Source organism: Leguminivora glycinivorella, chromosome 5 (assembly GCF_023078275.1).
Source record: "Leguminivora glycinivorella isolate SPB_JAAS2020 chromosome 5, LegGlyc_1.1, whole genome shotgun sequence".
NCBI classification, from domain to species: domain Eukaryota; kingdom Metazoa; phylum Arthropoda; class Insecta; order Lepidoptera; family Tortricidae; genus Leguminivora; species Leguminivora glycinivorella.
In genome coordinates this window covers 10,356,626-10,374,497 of record NC_062975.1, presented here as the reverse complement: position 1 = coordinate 10,374,497, position 17,872 = coordinate 10,356,626, and the positions used below count along the sequence as shown (strand labels likewise).

Sequence of the window (17,872 nt, the reverse complement as noted above, 5' to 3'; positions counted from 1 at the left end):
TCATCGCGCCATTTTTTTTTTAAATTAACCGCCTGTTTATGGTGATAGGCGGCTGTGCCAGAGTATAATAAAATTAATATATGTATAAAATCTACAGCGCCAAAGGGTATATAAAAGCCAAAATAAATCGAAAATTGTGTTCGATATTTTGCAACTTAATTATTAAAATTTGATTTTTTTTTTGACACATTGAATACATTGAAGCGTCGATACACATCATCGGAATCGGAACGGACGGAACGGAATGCTCTGAAGAAAAGTGAAACGAGAGAAGGAAATGCATTTTAAATGCTGAATATCTCGTTTTATACAGTGCCATTTAGTGCCAAATTGCTATAATCCAAAAACAAATGAGTTTAGCTTGGTTTCCAACTAAATATTTAAAGCCGTCACACATCCTTCCGTTCTTGTTGCTTTGACAAATGAAGCATGACAATATTCGGTTCTACATTTTGTTTCACCAAGTGACAGCTATATTTATAACCTAAATTAGTCATCGAGTGTAGTTAAATGAAACTGACGGCGTCTAGATAAGTGCTAGTTATGTTCGTCAAATAAATTTGTTTGTTAATGGTAATGCACCATATTTCGGTTAAATAATTTTCATTGGGTTTTACTTGACAATCGAGTTGTCGGTGACGCTCACTAAGGTAAGAGAATCAACTTTTCTAATTCAAGAATTTATGTAAAGATTTGTACACGCCCACTTAAAGAATTTACTTGTTGAATTCCAATATAATTAATAGACATTTTCATTTACTGTAATAAAGTTAAATCCATATTGCCAATATGCTTTTTAAATAAATAATAATTTAACTTCTCTGTTGTTTGTATCTAGTCAATCTTTTTTACAATGAATCATTTGCTTTCTAAATATTTTTCTGCTATTTTATCATTAATAACAATCGCTTAACCTACTAGTTAAACAAACCAATTTGAGTCAGTATTATAATATAATGCCTCACTAAATTGAACTTCGACAAGACAAAATACTCACAGAATAAAAAGCTTCAGGAGCCCAAAACCTCCATAATACTTTAACTGATTTAGACAACTGGAAAAAACAAAAGACTTGTTTGTGCATTTATATAAATACCTCAGTAAATAATTTTTTTATGCCTTTATAACTCAAAACCTTGCCTTAAAGGTTTTGAGTTATTTGTCATCCGTCAAACAGGAAGCCTGTGGACACCTATAAAAAAGAGCAAAAACATAATCTCCATCTTCTCTTAAGGTAAATTATTTATCTTGATAATTAGACTTGTTTGTAATGATTATTGGAGTAATTATTGGAGTAAAGTTTCAGATAGGCATAAAATTATTACTAGTCTCCGTGAGCTGTAATATAATATTGGACTCATTAAGCTTGGCATAGATAGTAGGCGCCAGTTATCTCTCAGACCAACCAATTTCGTAAGCTAAGGCAGGCCCTACTAAAGCTACTGACAAATATTAAATGATATTTTGATATTATTATTGTTCCCAAAACTTGATTGTATATTCGCAACTATGGGAACAAATCAAATTATTTTAACAAATATTTTGATTTGTGTTTTTTATGTAGCCACACTACTATATATAAATTAAAAATCGAAATAAGATGTCATATATTAAAGAAATAAAACTGGCCAAGAGCGTGTCGAGCCACGCTCAGTGTAGGGTTCCATAGTTTTCCGTATTTTTCTCAAAAACTACTGAACCTATCAAGTTCAAAACAATTTTCTTAGAAAGTCTTTATAAAGTTCTACTTTTGTGATTTTTTTCATATTTTTTAAACATATGGTTCAAAAGTTAGAGGGGGGGATGCACTTTTTTTTCCTTTAAGAGCGATTATTTCCGAAAATATTAATATTATCAAAAAACTATCTTAGTAAACCCTTATTCATTTTTAAATACCTATCCAACAATATATCACACGTTGGGGTTGGAATGAAAAAAAATATCAGCCCCCACTTTACATGTAGGGGGGGGGGTACCCTAATAAAACATTTTTTTCCATTTTTTATTTTTGCACTTTGTCGGCGTAATTGATATACATATTGGTACCAAATTTCAGCTTTCTAGTGCTAACGGTTACGGAGATTATCCGCGGACGGACGGACGGACGGACGGACAGACAGACATGGTGAAACTATAAGGGTTCCTAGTTGACTACAGAACCCTAAAAATGACGAGCACCACCAGTGGTGAAGGCCGGATTCGAACCGGTGTCTTCTATATGTCATCTTTGTAAGACTAGGCGTCTTTGACCAACTCTAAGGGCAAGCAGTTGATTGTATATTGTTGACAATTTAAAAGTGCTTACTGTAAGCGACATTAATAAAAGAAAAGTATCATTAGTATAATCTGTTCATATTACCAACCACTAGGTTGAAACTCTTGCTCTCGTATTTAGTATGGACTTTATAAATCCTTTTCATAGATGTAATGGATCAGAGCATATTAACAGAATATAGTATATTTATTAGGGATATACCGACTAGTCGGTAAGGCCGACTATCTGGCCACACTTATAGTCGGCCAAAAAGGCCGGCACTATATAAGTGATAAAAAACATAAAAAAAAACTGATATAATTGTATTATGTACCGATTCGTTATACCTTACAAAGGTCTTATGATCACAAAAATAAATGTCAGGATGTAGTCAGGATCACTACCCTACCCACTAAGGCAAACCAGTTGTTAAAAATGAAAAATGTATATTCTCACTAGCTTTTGCTCTCGGCTTCGCTCGCGTTAGAAAGGGACAAACAGTGTCCTATGTCACTCTCCATCCCTTCAACTATCTCCACTTAAAAAATCACGTCAATTCTTCGCTCCGTTTTGCCGTGAAAGACGGACAAACAAACAGACACACACACTTTCCCATTTATAATATTTGAAAAATTTTGCCTATAAAAAACTGGTGAATTAAGTTGCAAATTATCTGGCCGACTAGTCAGTAGTTGGCCTAGTCGGCCGAATCAATAGTTTGTACATGTCTAATATTTATGAATTTGTTTTAAAATTAAGTAATTATGGTACTTACCATTTACTTGTGACGCCAATCACCCCTGTTGGAGTAGGGTAGGTATAAAATAAATTATTGTTCTTGCTCTTACATATTAATGTTACATTGTGTTAATGATTTTAGAAAACATTAGCACAAAAGATTTTTGCAAAAAGAGGAAATTTTAATTCTTTAAATTTTATTTTTTTTAGCTCGGAACACTTGGAGGCCTTGGTCACTTTTTCTTTGTATTTGACATTTATTTAATGTTTTAATTCTTTATTTGATAATTAATTTTCTAAACATAGTTTTCTTATTAGATATTCAGATAAGCATTGTTCAAGGCATTTCAATAGCTCACACTTTTTTTGCCATACTAAATTGAACTTTATCACCAGTGCAGAAAGGCGTTCTTGTCAGACTAGTAAAAGTGTGTCCACGTGAGAGGGTCAAAGTTGGGGCTGGTGTCCCTCTCGCACGTGTGACCAGTGATAAAGAGATTACTATAGTAGTAGTATTTTTACCTGTATGATAACCAGAGATCGGACAGATTTGCGACATTCTTAGTGACTTACGTCATTTTAATGACTTTTAGTATGAGGTGACGCACAAAAATCCGATCTCTGATGATAACTAAGTTTATAAACTTCTTAAATTATTTTTGTATTATATCGAGGCAAAGGTATTAATACCTTGTAATGAATTGGTAAGTCATTATTATGAAGCCATAAAACCAAAGATTTGCGCAATTAAAAAAAACCTTTAATTGGGTATAGATTAGATTTGGTAGTAACTTTGAATATGACTGGTACACCCAAATTATGACAGTGATGACGTCATTCAAATGATTTTGACAGTGGCAATAAGTGCGAGAGGGACACCAGCCCCAACTTTACCCTCTCATGTGGACACACTTTTTGGCCTAACAACTCAATCTAGCTTAATATATATAAATAAATCTATGGATTTGACATGTTTAATTTAATATGTCAGTGTCTAACAGTAGTAGATAAATTGATGTAAAGTAACTTTATTAAGAGCTGTCTGTCAGTTGTTTCAGGGAAGATAATGTTAAATGTGAATGACATTAGACAGTATGTTACCAAGTAGGCTTTTTAAAAAAAGCCCCAAACTGACATGGTTCTTTAACTTAACCATGGCCATAATTTAATTCATAACCTCCTAAGGCCCAAGGTCCTTCCTATAGTAATAATTAAGTTGGTCATTCAGACCCAGCTTCTTCAACGGCGGTATAGTCATAGCGTACCACGGTCCTACCAGTAGGACTTATTATAAAAGCCGACATTTTGATTTCATATTTCGCGCCAAAGTAAACTGACTTATCCGATTTTGTAAAGGGGTGTTTTATTTCGAATGTGAACACACTTATAAGCTTGAAAAAAAAAAAACAAAGTGTCAACTGACAAGTTACAAACGGCGACATGGGTATTTCGTGAAGGAGAGGTTAGTAAATCCGTATTTATTCATGTAATATTGAGTACCTTTTTACTAATTTGTAAATAATCTTCTTTTTTAATAGTTATTTTAAGAAGTTAAGTTACAATTCCATGGATTTTGCTTATATTTTACGAAATACGGGATGTGAAAATATTAAGTCCTATGAGTAGTACCTCAGGTTTATACAACTACATAATTTAATAATAATGTTTGTGGTGGTTGCAAAAACTGACACATATTGCTTTTATTGTTGTAAGATTCAATGACAGATAAATATAATTCGCTCTTGGGGAATTAGAAATAGAAACTGAAGATGAAGAAACAGACTTTTGCGACATAAAACTCATAGAAACAAATTTTGGTCAAACAAGATCCCAGTAAGATTATTTTAGTTCCTATGTCGATATTTCTCTGTCAAAACTAATTCCAAAGCCTATCCATGGCACGACCCGATATTTCGCCGTGCAGCTTCTGCAGGACGTCGTCGAGGAGCGCCTACAAGAGGACGATCTCACGCTCGCAGTGGGGTAACGTTCGTCCAAGAAGAGCGTAAAATTTTAATTTTTGGGTTTAGTAAGCCACTAAAGACTGATGAAAAGTAGTTAGTGCATTGTATTATTTAAATAAAACTATTATTTTATTGTATTCTTTAAAGAAAAATAAAAAAGAAAAAAATCATAAGTGAGTTTTTTAATTTCGTAATATAAATAACGTTTTTTATAAGCCCATGGTCCTTCCTGTAGGACTTTTTTAATTAAAATCAAATTATCCTAAAAGGCATCATAAACCGATAATAAATATGCCCCAAAGCTGTTGGTGGCATACAAGTACCTACAATAACATTAAAAAAATGTGTTCCTAATGTTTGGGCCTGAACGAGTATAAAACAATAGTACTACTGGTAGGACCGTGGTTCGCAATGACTAAAAGCCGAATTTCGCCTTGGGCCTTAGGAGGATAAATAAAAAAAAATGACTTTAAAATAGACTTTCGAATAAAAATGTTGCCAGCAATGTACAGCGCAGACTAGGCTTGTGTCGTTCACGAACTATGAACTGTTAGGAATAAAATCCCATCAATGACCGAAATGAACTGAATCTTTCCGTGGTCTGAGAATCGGTCTTTGCTCATTTAGTTCAGTATAGGATCGGCGAGCGCGAGCGGTTTGGATCGGGAACGAATGTGTGACCGCGCCGACCGAGAGCGAGAGCTACTTAGCAGAGCAACAAAAAAAGTCAAGTTTTCATATTAAACTTCGGTTACTTACAACCTTTCGGCCCGGAATGTTACTATCTGTGGACTATTCGTATCATTTTGACACTATTCGGTCCCATTCGTTCTGATCTTTCCGACCGCAGTGGTCGCTGGTCTGGCTGAACTAAATGAGCAAAAGACCTAAAAGAGCGAACTAGTTCGTGGGAGCGATTGAACGAGATCGGAGCGCTCCGATCAACGAACGAAACGGCACAAGCCTAGCGCAGACACTTGTCAAGCAAGGGCAATGACAGCTCGTAGGTATTAGTGATGTGAGTAATAATGACAATTGCCAAGTGCACACAGTACATTGAATGTGCGGATTTCGGAAAATTAATTTTACAGTTAGTTTAACTATGCTTTGCTGATATGCGCAAACGATTGCCAATAGATCATATTATTATTGGTTTCAGTAAATGCCGGCATGGTGGTAACACACTGTCCCCCAATCTTTATTTATTTATTTCTTAAAAACGTCAGCGCGTAAGGAGCGTCGCCTATAATAGAATAGAAAAACTACGGAAAAGCGCATACGAATTGAGAACCCAGCTAACGAGTCACTCACTGGTAGCGAAATATTCGAAAAAACCATAATCTAGGTAGGTTGTAGCTGACAATTATACATACATATACACAATTACACACCGCCAACGTCATTGGTACCCACTATAACCAGGGGCGGCTCACTCCGCGATTCCATCGCCGCGCTACAAGTACATGCTGGCGGCCGCGAGTTCGCGGCCTAGTCAGGGGTGGCGCGCGTTCTCACGGAACGCACATTCGCACTTTCTATTGTTACTTTACGTCGCGAGATTTTTTAAAGTTTTATATGCGGTGTCGGCGTGTGAATGGCTAATAGTGCTTAGTTAAATAGACATCATGAATAAAATAGGACAATCTTACACAGATCTACTATTGCTTAAGTCCCACGGAAAAGTTCAATAAGGCTTGTGATGTTGGAGCTTAAACAAAAATATATAAATACCTACTGTATAACTATATACCTACAAATTACACAAGACTGGAGTATAAAGTGTAACATTTTATCTGAGTATTAATTCGTTTTAATCCATAGGCAACCCTATCGTCCGACGCTGCGCACGTGCGGCTCGTTTCTTTGTTAGAATTTTGTAGGCATTTAAAAGGCGGCATTTCGTGAACATCAAAGCAGTGGGCCTTCTGTACTTGTACTATTATATATTCTGTGCTATAACTTAAAACTTAGAAATTATTACAGTTACCTATCAAAAAATAATTTATAAGTAAATGCTTTTAGATATTATGTTGGTAAACGGGCTATTTTATTTTTGTATAGAATACATTTTGACAAATAAAAGGTAATAACTGTAACCAGTCATATTAAAACGAAAATTGAATTAGTATTACGTCAATTTTACAAATATGCATATTTTTCCATACCAAGAGCATTAAGCTAAGTTCACATTTGTCTGTCGTGTCGTGTTGTGATGCTCTCTGTCGTGATGGCTACTGTTCACATTAATATGACGTGTTATGACGCATTCTGACGCAATTTTTTATCAGTTCGTTCTCAGCACTCGGATAGCTCACACGTACACAATGTTTTTTCAAGAATCATCCGATTCAGATTCCGATTTTGAAGATGAATTGCAATTGTTGGCGCTGGCTACGCTTCTTACAAAAGAAAAAAAGAGAAGGAGGTATTGGATTCATCCAGTAACTAGAAAAAGAGAGAGTAAAGGCGAGTTTCATAGTCTCGTTAAAGAGCTTGAGAGTGATCCTGAAAAATTTCATCAGTATTTTAGAACGTCGAAGGCACAGTTTGAAAAAAAACATAGTTGCAGCCATCCATACTTGTAGCTCTGACGCGTAACAACACAAGACTGGCGCGTTCACACTAGCCAAAGGAGCTGTGTCGTGTCGCTGCCCCGCCCCCCGTACCTCACCCGGTCTGACGCGGACCGGGTTCGCTTGTGACGCGACACAACACAAGCCGTCACAACACAGTGCATCAGATAAATGTGAATGCAACGATATTAAATGGTTGAAACCGATACCGTTCTGATGCGTCACGACACAACACAACAGACAAATATAAACGCGGCTTTATTAGTATTATTACGTCTGTACGTAATGAAATATTTATAGAAATAAAATAAGAAATTTCTTTCAGTTATTTACTCCACCAAAAACAATATCCTCGTATGGGGAACATACGTAATAAACTAAGTACCTACTTATTATTACAAAAGAATGAAAGGTTATTTGAAAGTTACATAAAAAAGTTTGCTGAAATTCTTATAGAGATCAAACAAAGATTCTATATTTAGACACAAAATAAGTTGTTATTGTTATTCTCGTAATCGTCCAAATGCTCGATGTTTCGTTTAAAAAATAAAATAAAATAAGAAAAAAAACTTTAGATGTCAAGGACCTGAACCAATGGCAATCTATACTTGTTCAAAATCCGGCATGTGGACGAATGCATGTGCGTCACGAAATAAGCGACAGAAACTGGTTTCCAGAAAAATGTTCCATTAGTTACTTTTATAAGGAACTGCGGGTTTGTCAAAAATAATCCATACTAATATTATAAATGGGAAAGTGTGTGTGTCTGTTTGTTTGTCCGTCTTTCACGGCAAAACGGAGCGACGAATTGACGTAATTTTTTAAAATGGAGATAGTTGAAGGGATGGAGAGTGATATTTGCTACTTTTTGTCTCTTTCTAACGCGAGCGAAGCCGCGGGCAAAAGCTAGTGTTAAATAAAATAAAAGAGAATAAATTTGGCGCGATCCATAAGATATTTATTTTATAGCTACTCGCCCTCCTAGAGTAGGTATTTTAATACATGGGAAAAATTATAAGTCAACAGTTTTCGGGGTTAGCAAGGGCTAAAATAGAGAAAAGCTGTTTAGTCTCGTTATGTCCGTCTGTTCGTACATATATTGCATCCTACAAGGAGGTATATTTTCAATTAAGGGCGTTCTATGCGTCAATGACCTTCGATTTGAATCCAATGATTTTATGATAGTTTCTAAAGCCTATCATATTAACAGCGTCGTCTTTAAACAAAATAGTATCTCATAATTACTTCAAAGCTCATTGTTTCTGTGATATTTGGCATCAAAGTTGAACACTTAGGGTCAAAAACTGGTTCTTTGGTCATAACATTTTTTTTCTTACTTTAAAATTAAAATCTCTCTTGAATTTTTAGAAAAGTCAAAGGTAAATCCAAATATATAAGTTACGGGTATTACCCATTCTTGTACCCAACAAAATTCCTTTTGGGGACGTTGGGTTTCTTCTCGTTAGAAGTTAGGCGTAATTTCGTGCTGATGTCTGTTGCTTGTGGTATTTTGAAGGGGGAGTCAGATTGCCCGGTTTTAGTATCCCAGCTGGTACGTCTGTTTGTTCCTCCTGTGACGAAATATGCCTTCCGTGAACGTAGGCACCCTTTACTGGCGGTGCCGGCCGCACGGACCGTGTCTCGCCGCAAGTCACCGTTAGTTCGTGCAATACAAATGGTGAATGAGTTTTTAGACGGGGCACCTAATGTAGATATTTTTGCGAGCAGATGGGCGTTTGTACATGACGAATGCCTGAGGTTTTGTGTGAGATTGGATGCTAGGCCTTCATCTGTTATTTAGTATATTTAGTGTGTTATGTTATGTTTAATTTTGCTGTTTAATATTTTATTTTGTGTTACTTGTTGTAATGTTTATTTAAAATTCACGGTGCTTTAGTTTTATTTACTGTCATACTGTGTAATTTTCTTTGTGTAAATAAATAAAATAAAATAAATAAATATGTCGAAGTGTTTCTTATCGAAATTTGATTTTAGTGAAGGGTGTTACATACATGAAATCGACATATTTTTTAGATCATGTTTAAAACACCATATATCACTTACTGTATATTTAATTACATATCTACATATCTAATACATAATAAAAATGTTATGACTTTATAGTTGTGGGAGTGGAGATCGACTCCAAATAGCGATGTTGTGTAGTTTAGTTCAACGGGAACCCTTAGTCACGACAAAGCGAAACAAAACATATGAAAAAAAGTGTTAATATCGTATGTTTAATATCAAAACCGGGAAGAATGGAAGAAGGGGAAGGCTTTTGCTCAACAGTGCATCTCTTGAAACACCTGAGTCACTCATGCTGGTCGTCAGGTAGCCATTTTACGACTGACATGTTACCGCCTTCCTCGATAACCTCTTTGCAGGCTATTTTCATTATAATTCACCCAAACGTATCTATTATTTCCATTTTATCTGCAATCATTTCCAATGCCCGCTGAAACCGATTCACGGGTATCTATACTATCTATTGTACCAGTGAATGGGTTCCAGCTCTCGTTTTAAATGAAATTAAATCTCTCCAAAAGGTCTCTACTTGTTGGATCTATATTATCAATTATCATTATCACGTACGCCTTATAAATGACCGGGCTCGAAATACAAATAATGAAAATAATAATTCTTGATGGTTTTATATTTTCAACAAATAAACAACACTGCCTTAAATCTCATGTAGACTATTTGTCGATTGCATTAATTTATTAATAATATAATATATGTAATTACAAACCTCAAGTCGAAATGTAATTTTCGATATTTAAGTTCTGGAACTAAAAGTCCGTTCTTACTATTTTTAATAAACCATAGACATAATAGCGTCATTACAACCTTAGTATCAAAACCAAAAATTTTATACAAAACATAATGGTCGAGATGTCTCAAAACTAGTTACCTATAACTAAGTAACTATAATATAAGTGTATTATATTATATCAATCTAATTATTATTTACAATAGTAATAGATAGTTTCTATGTCGAATAAAATATTTATTTACAAAAAGATAGTTACAAATATTACAAATACGTATCAAGAATTTGTATGTCGATGCCTATCCTATGTCAAAACTTTAGACGTCCGATATGTAGTGTACTTAAATAAAACGTCGTATGATACAAGTGCAGAAAGGAAATTTATCACTTATATAATTAACAAACTCAAAAAATTTAATGGTACATAACTCATTATCATTCATTTATTCATCATTACATTATTTCACATATTTCATTATTACACACAGATTTTATATGTGCATACAGGAAAAAAAAATGATTAATTGAATTCAGCCGCCCGTATCATTCGCGGGGACTGGAATCAGAAGTTACAGAATGAAAAAAAAAAAGTGCAGAAAGGAAATTTGTAATTCAATAGATTGAATTTATTCCCACTCGTTTCTCATTACCGCCCTTGTAACGTAATCTACCTACTATGTATTTTCATTGTCTGTATTGACATAAATATTAAGATAGCGCGTAAAGAATTGCAATTAACTACGGTAACAAAATGCAGAAAATTATATAGAATATAACACTTTAAGTTCTCGCGCTTTGTACACATATTTAAAGCCACACACAAAAGGTAAAAATAATGTTAATTAATCGCGTTCGACCTGTGTGTGGCTTTAAATATAATTATATAGAAGTCGAGTTGTGAGTCAAATCTTAATTTGGAGCAGCCAAGCTATTCAATTATTCTGGAAACTTCTTATAAATCATCTTTTAATGATATTTCTAATTTGGAGAAAACATTTACATTCAGTACGTAATTATTTACGGTTTTTACGGTCATGTTGAATCAACATTGCAATTATTAAATAATTAGGCAAGTAATTGTTTTACCTAAACATTCTTCTCAATATTGCTTTATAACGCCAATGATCATTTGAGGTGCCAAATATTGTTTCATTGGCTACCATTGGAGGTGGAGGACTCTCTTTGAATAATTGGACGAATATTTCGTAAGTTATTTACATATTTTTGATTCCATAAGTATTGAGTGGTACAGAATCATATATTGAAACGGTAATTTATCATGGTTGTTAGTTGTTGTAAATTGTATTTAATATAATAATTTTACCTTCCAATAAAATTGTTATTATTTTGCCTGGTATATCCGAGGTCTTTATAGAGAGAGTACGTCGTAGACGTCGCATCGGACCGGTAGATGGCGCCATCGTTCGTTGTAAGTCGCTCCGGCGTCACACCGCCGCGATGTTGGTAGTCCCGTTTTTCCCCACCTGCAACACAAGGCCCCCCGCGCCCCGACCCGCCACCAGCCACCCTCATTGTTGAGGAGAAGTGCCGACGGTATATTAAGCCTACCAGGAAGGCATCACTCAGACCTCGGATATACCAGGCAAAATAATAACAATTTTATTGGAAGGTAAAATTATTATATTATTTGTGCCGTTTGTATATCCGAGGTCTTTATAGAGACCTGTTTATTATCTCCTGGTGGCGAGTCAGCTGGCGCGCAAGCCTTTGGTAGCCCTATTGGCATAGCATAGAAGAATAAGTGAATCAGTTGTTGAACCGATTTGACAGATGTATCAGTCGAAATAGCCTTCGATCCGCGAATATCTCGGTGCCAGAAACGACTAAAGAGATTTTCGTGATGACGTTTAGCTTTAGTCAGCGAATAGTTAGAGAAATGACATTATTATACATCGCAGATCAAAACCAAAAAAAAGATGTAGGCGAGGCTGACTTGAACAAGATACAAAAACCTTAGATACACTATTATTATTAACAGACACGTTATTTTATCAGGTTATAAACCCAATTTCAGACACAAAGTGTGGAAATTAACTGTAAAAGTAGTGTAACTATCTGTACTGTAGCAGGGTAACGTAATTGATACTGCTTTTGTCAACCCTTCGTAAAAATTATCTAAATCAATATTAGCTATGATATGACTATTTAAAGTCCAACGTCTTACGTCCATATCAAACACAGAAAAAGGTCATCACTCACGCGCCCAAGGGCTATTTGTTACAATACTGGTATTTTTCGATCAGACTATTTCGCGTCAAGCGAGCGCGGTTGCAAGCGAGACTCCTGAACTCTGAACTCTTTTTAGTGAGGGCATTTGAGGATACCGATCGCTCGGTAAAACTAGCCTAGAAGATGAAAAGTACGAGCGCTGTCGATTGCTACTATACTGGACGGAGGTATCAGTCGATTTCTTCAAGTCAGTCATTGACTCTTAGGGTAATCCATTACCTAATCCAAAACACGATGCGACGGATTTCTACTTCGTGCAATGAAGGTCGACAGAGTAGACTGAGAGGTGGAGACGTCCGTGTCGCATCGCTGGTGGTTGCTGAACACGTCGTGGTAGCAGGTCAAGGGGTGAATTAAAACACCGCCACACATGCGCGCTTTAAGAGCGTAGGCGGAGCGCAATAATGGCGGTGCACCGCACAAACGCTGGCGTTGCGCCCAGTGGGCGCTAGCGGGAACTAACGAGCGCTGATTGCGAGCGCAACGCGCGCGGGACGCGAGCGGAATGCACGCGCATTCAGCGCGCTGATAGCGTAGCGTTAGCGCTATGTGTGGCGGAGGCTTAATATGTACCGTTGTACGCCGTAATGCAGGGCTCTCGCAGACGAAGAGGTACGATGACGGGCGAAGCAGAAGGCGAGGTCACCGAAGGTCACTTACTTGGCTCCCAGGGGGTGCATACTGACCTCGTACGACAGTCTGTTGGAGTCAGCAGTTACTGTCGTAGTTACTCGTAACAGAAGAGATGTAGTCCTGCCATCGTACAGCATAACATAACATACAACCGAACTGTGCATAGCATATAGTGCTATGTGAACCTTAATCCGGCTGCATGTCACTTCAGTCGCCGGCGCCACCGCCTGTTGAAGATTATTTTCCATCGGAAGAGCTTTACTTCGTACAATGTTCCGATTATTGAAGGTCTTATCGGGCTGCAGATGCAATCAAAACAGGGGCGATTGGCCTACAGCTATCGGCAGCTGTACGAGGTAATGCTGGAAACTGCAGCGGTGCAACCTTCCTCTGTAGACAACGAAAGTTGTGAAATTGATGAAATCAGGTTCTACGATCGAATCAAGCACTATATTAATTCAGTATAGTCGAGCCAGATGATAACTACTGAAGTCCTCCTGAGTTCCTCGCCCCTTTCGCTTTGAGCTGGAATCTCAAGTTCACTAAGGCGAAGCGGGTTTATTTTTCCCAATTTGTTTATTAGAGGCTCGGCGAATAAGTTAATCTCTCGAATGGACAGTGGGCGCCACAAGCCTCCGGGAAATCGTCGTGTACTTGGAACCCCCGCGGCCAGATTACCGATCGGTTTTGGTGTCCCGGTAAACAGACGCACGCTCAGGATGCAGGACGCTGGCTCGAATTCAGATCTGGACATTCTGAAAGAGATTTTTTTTTTAATTCCGGAAACCTTTACGATGTCTTTGACCTACACAATGAGCGATGTACAGGAATCACAGGGTCGTCTCGCGAGGCGCCTCTCCGATTAGATAGCTCGCGAACATCGTCAGGACACCCTCGCAGCAGTGCGGCTCCTCGTCCGGTTATTGACGTCTTACCTCGTTCAACTATGGGTGTCCAAACCACGTTAGGACGTAGCATCTTTAGAATTTATCTGTTCTCACTTCGGCGACGGAGGAGTCCTTGGTCAAAATAGAGTGTAAATACTGTCGTACTTCACGGGAACTGGAAAGAGAAGAGTGGATACCATAGTGTACGGGATGTCAGCTGATAGCGGCGCCCGGCATCACATTGGAGGGTAGTATCAGCCTGGTCAGCAACAGAGTCTGCAACGATACCGTAGCAGACGGAGCCTGGATAGTCGTGGTCGTGGCACCATTGTAGGGGAAGACAGTGTTCGCGGTGAGCGTGACATCTTAGGCGCGACGGGCGTTATCAGCGTGGCGGCTAGCAGCACCAAGGGCCCACATCAGCAATCTTACCAGCTTGTCACTGCAGCAGACGCTGTTATGTTCAGCGGTGAGATTGAGACGGCCGTCGTCAGCTCGAAAGGCGTCTCGATGCCCTGTCGCGTCACGCAGTATCGTGCTCGGTGGCCTTCTCGAGGTCGCCGCCGTCAGCGCGGGAGGCACCGGCGCCAGCGTGGCAGTCAGCTACATCGGTGAACAGCATCAACAGAGTTCGCGGCGTCGTCACGGCAGACGCAGCAGAAGGATTGCGACGCCTGTGCAGCGGTTAACAGTATTACGCTCCGCATCACCACTGAAGCGCCAGCATAAGCGTGGCGCCCAGCAATACTGGTGGACAGCTTCAGTAGCATCGCGGCGTTGTCACGGCAGATGAGCTCGCTGCATCACCATCAAGGCGCCAGCATAAGCGTGGCGGCCAGCGATACTGGTGGACAGCTACAGCAGGTGGACAGTCAGCAGAATCGCGGCGTTGTCACGGCAGACGAACACTCTGCATCACCATCGAGGCGCCAGCATAAGCGTGGCGGCCAGCGATACTGGTGGACAGCTACAGCAGGTGGACAATCAGCAGGATCGCGGCGATATCCCGGCAGACGAACGCTCTGCATCACCATCGAGGCGCCAGCATAAGCGTGGCGGCCAGCGATATTGGTGGACAGCTTCAGCAGGCTCGCGGCGTTGTCAAGGCAGACGCACGCTCTGCATCACCATCGAGGCGCCAGCATAAGCGTGGCGGCCATCGATACTGGTGGACAGCTTCAGCAGGATCGCGGCGTTGTCACGGCAGACGAACGCTCTGCATCACCATCGAGGCGCCAGCATAAGCGTGGCGGCCAGCGATACTGGTGGACAGCTTCAGCAGGATCGCGGCGTTGTCACGGCAGACGAACGCTCTGCATCACCATCGAGGCGCCAGCATAAGCGTGGCGGCCAGCGATACTGGTGGACAGCTTCAGCAGGCTCGCGGCGTTGTGGCGGGGGCAGAAGGTGGCCGCGCTGGTAGCCTGCGTATTGACGACTGATCACTAACGGCACGGCGCTCGCGTCGGGGCAGCAGCAGACATACTTACAGCGTCGCACGCGACGCCTATGCGGCGGCCACAACGTTGTTCGGCGGCACCGCAGAGATGGCCATCGTTAACGAGAAGGCAACTTCTACGCAACCTCGGCGGCGCCGACGCGGCGGACAACACTGCCGCGGTCAGCGGCGCTATCGCAGCGCTACAGTAAGTTTCGGCGCCGACACGTGGCTTGGGGCCTCCGCACCGAATCGGAAACCGAACATGTTCTTTCTAAAATAATATGAATCTGCTCACCCATTCGTCGGAGAAATTCAAACCTCCTTGGAGCGCGGTATTCCTCCACCGCGCCCGCCGCCGCCGCCGCCACAGCCCGCAGGTCGCGCAGCCCGCGGTCGCGAAGCACGTGGTCCCCGGAGCACGTGGTCCCCGGCGGAGCAACTTACCTACGTTACCGCTTATATTCTCGCGCGAAACTTTTAATACGCGGATAACACTTCCTACTTTAGTCTCGGAAATGCGAATAGTTTAAAAAGAAAACTGATTAACGGTAACGATTTTTGCAGCATGGAACTTTCTTACAAAAAAGTGGGTAGAATCATAAAGCACCGCTCGTTCATTTCTATAGTGAGAACCCCGAAAGACGAATAATGATCGCTAGCGAGGCATAATATATCTCATTACTCAAGACGAACGAGCGTAAATTAAAAGGGAAGAAAGAATTGACGGATGAAATTGAAAAATTTCATAATTCCGAAACGTTATAAGCCACTTTTTTAAATAAAAACACGAATAACTCTGGTTTGACCAGAAATAACAAGGAAATAGAAACTAAAAGATTAATTTCGAGACACCATGCTGTAAAAATGTTCGAACGGAATACGCGACAACCGGTCACTTAGGCGTTCGACGAAACAATGAGGGTGGCTGGTGGCGGGTCGGGGCGCGGGGGGCCTTGTGTTGCAGGTGGGGAAAAACGGGACTACCAACATCGCGGCGGTGTGACGCCGGAGCGACTTACAACGAACGATGGCGCCATCTACCGGTCCGATGCGACGTCTACGACGTACTCTCTATAAAGACCTCGGATATACAAACGGCACAAATAATACGAGTTATTTTAATCCTGCAATGTGGATTTAAAAACAAATAAAACCAATAAGTTCGAGGTCCTAGCAAAAACTTAAAGTTCGGTTTGAGGTGATCTTTTAGATATTGGACAGCAAATATTTAAATAAAAATGTGAGTGACGTAGTGATGACGCAGAGCCGTGGGTTGTCAGCGCCGCGCTGCGCTCGCGCCGCCAGTCGCCTGCCGGGCTCGCAGACGGCACCACAGCCTGATCCACCAACGGTGATACGCGAAAGTCGATACGTTATTATTTGTATTCACGAGGTGCATTAAACAAGCACACTCTGTATAAAGGATAGCCGGTATACTTTTGCCGTTCGGCGCGCCTTCGAATATTTGCACGTACGTACCAAAATTAGAACATTACCATTATTTTTTAATTTTCAAGTAGTAAGTTTTATTAAAAGCGGGTAGTAAATTACGGAAATTGAACCTAATGTTTTCATTACTTTATGTCTTGTTTAATTAATCTACTCCTCCCCCGAGGGAACCATCCATTTTAAGTACAAGTACGTATAAATTAATTGGTTTTGATAAAATATTGTTTATAGAAATAGGGGAATGAACTAGGTATATTTGTTTACAAACAGTAGATTTCATTCATAATATTGTCACTAAACGTCAGCGCATAACTATTTTGGTTTATTGATTATTGACCTAGACACGCATAGAAGCCAATCTGGCCATTAGCGCGGCAAGTTTGTTTACAAACTTTGTGGCGTGTTGCATACATAGCTAAACTTTCAAAATTAGCTAAATGGTTTCAAGTTTGTGATTTCGACTGTTACTGTCGGCTGCTATGCAATACTTTATTGTCGAGGACACCGCCCCAGTATGTTTCAAAATTGAAATAACACATTATCCTGACCATGTTACACAATTTTATTGTGTTAAATGTTGAGTTTGTACCAATTACATATTTAAATGTACCACATACGAGAGTATGTAATGTATGTACCAACTGACTTAACATATTGTTAGTAGGTAACAATTTGCTTATTTTAGTAGCATGGCGTACTAGTACCTATATAAATGGTTGTCCTTAAATTAAAACCCATAAAACAAGAAATTTATAGTTCCAAATTAATTTCATCTGAAATTGTTGATATTAACTATTCACCCGTTCGTTATCAATTCGAATTTATCCGACATACATTTTCAAAAACCTTGTGTTGTTAGGTAACATTGAACTTTGGTGTCTAAAGCGTGGACCAAACTTGTAAACAGTCG

At 39.4% G+C, this 17,872-nt stretch overlaps 1 protein-coding gene across 2 annotated transcripts in view; it reads left to right on the top strand.

The window, feature by feature from the left end:
* The first annotated feature begins 300 nt into the window (after positions 1–300).
* The window catches only part of LOC125226065 (elongation of very long chain fatty acids protein-like), a 46,495-nt gene continuing 28,923 nt past the window's right edge, over positions 301–17,872 (top strand). Inside the window, exon 1 of one of the 2 annotated variants that reach the window (XM_048129902.1) lies at positions 301–650. The gene's annotated coding sequence lies outside the window, so the exon portion shown is untranslated. Of the gene's footprint in view, positions 651–16,814; positions 16,985–17,872 lie in introns of those variants that run through there. The other variant, XM_048129901.1, reaches the window with a different exon arrangement.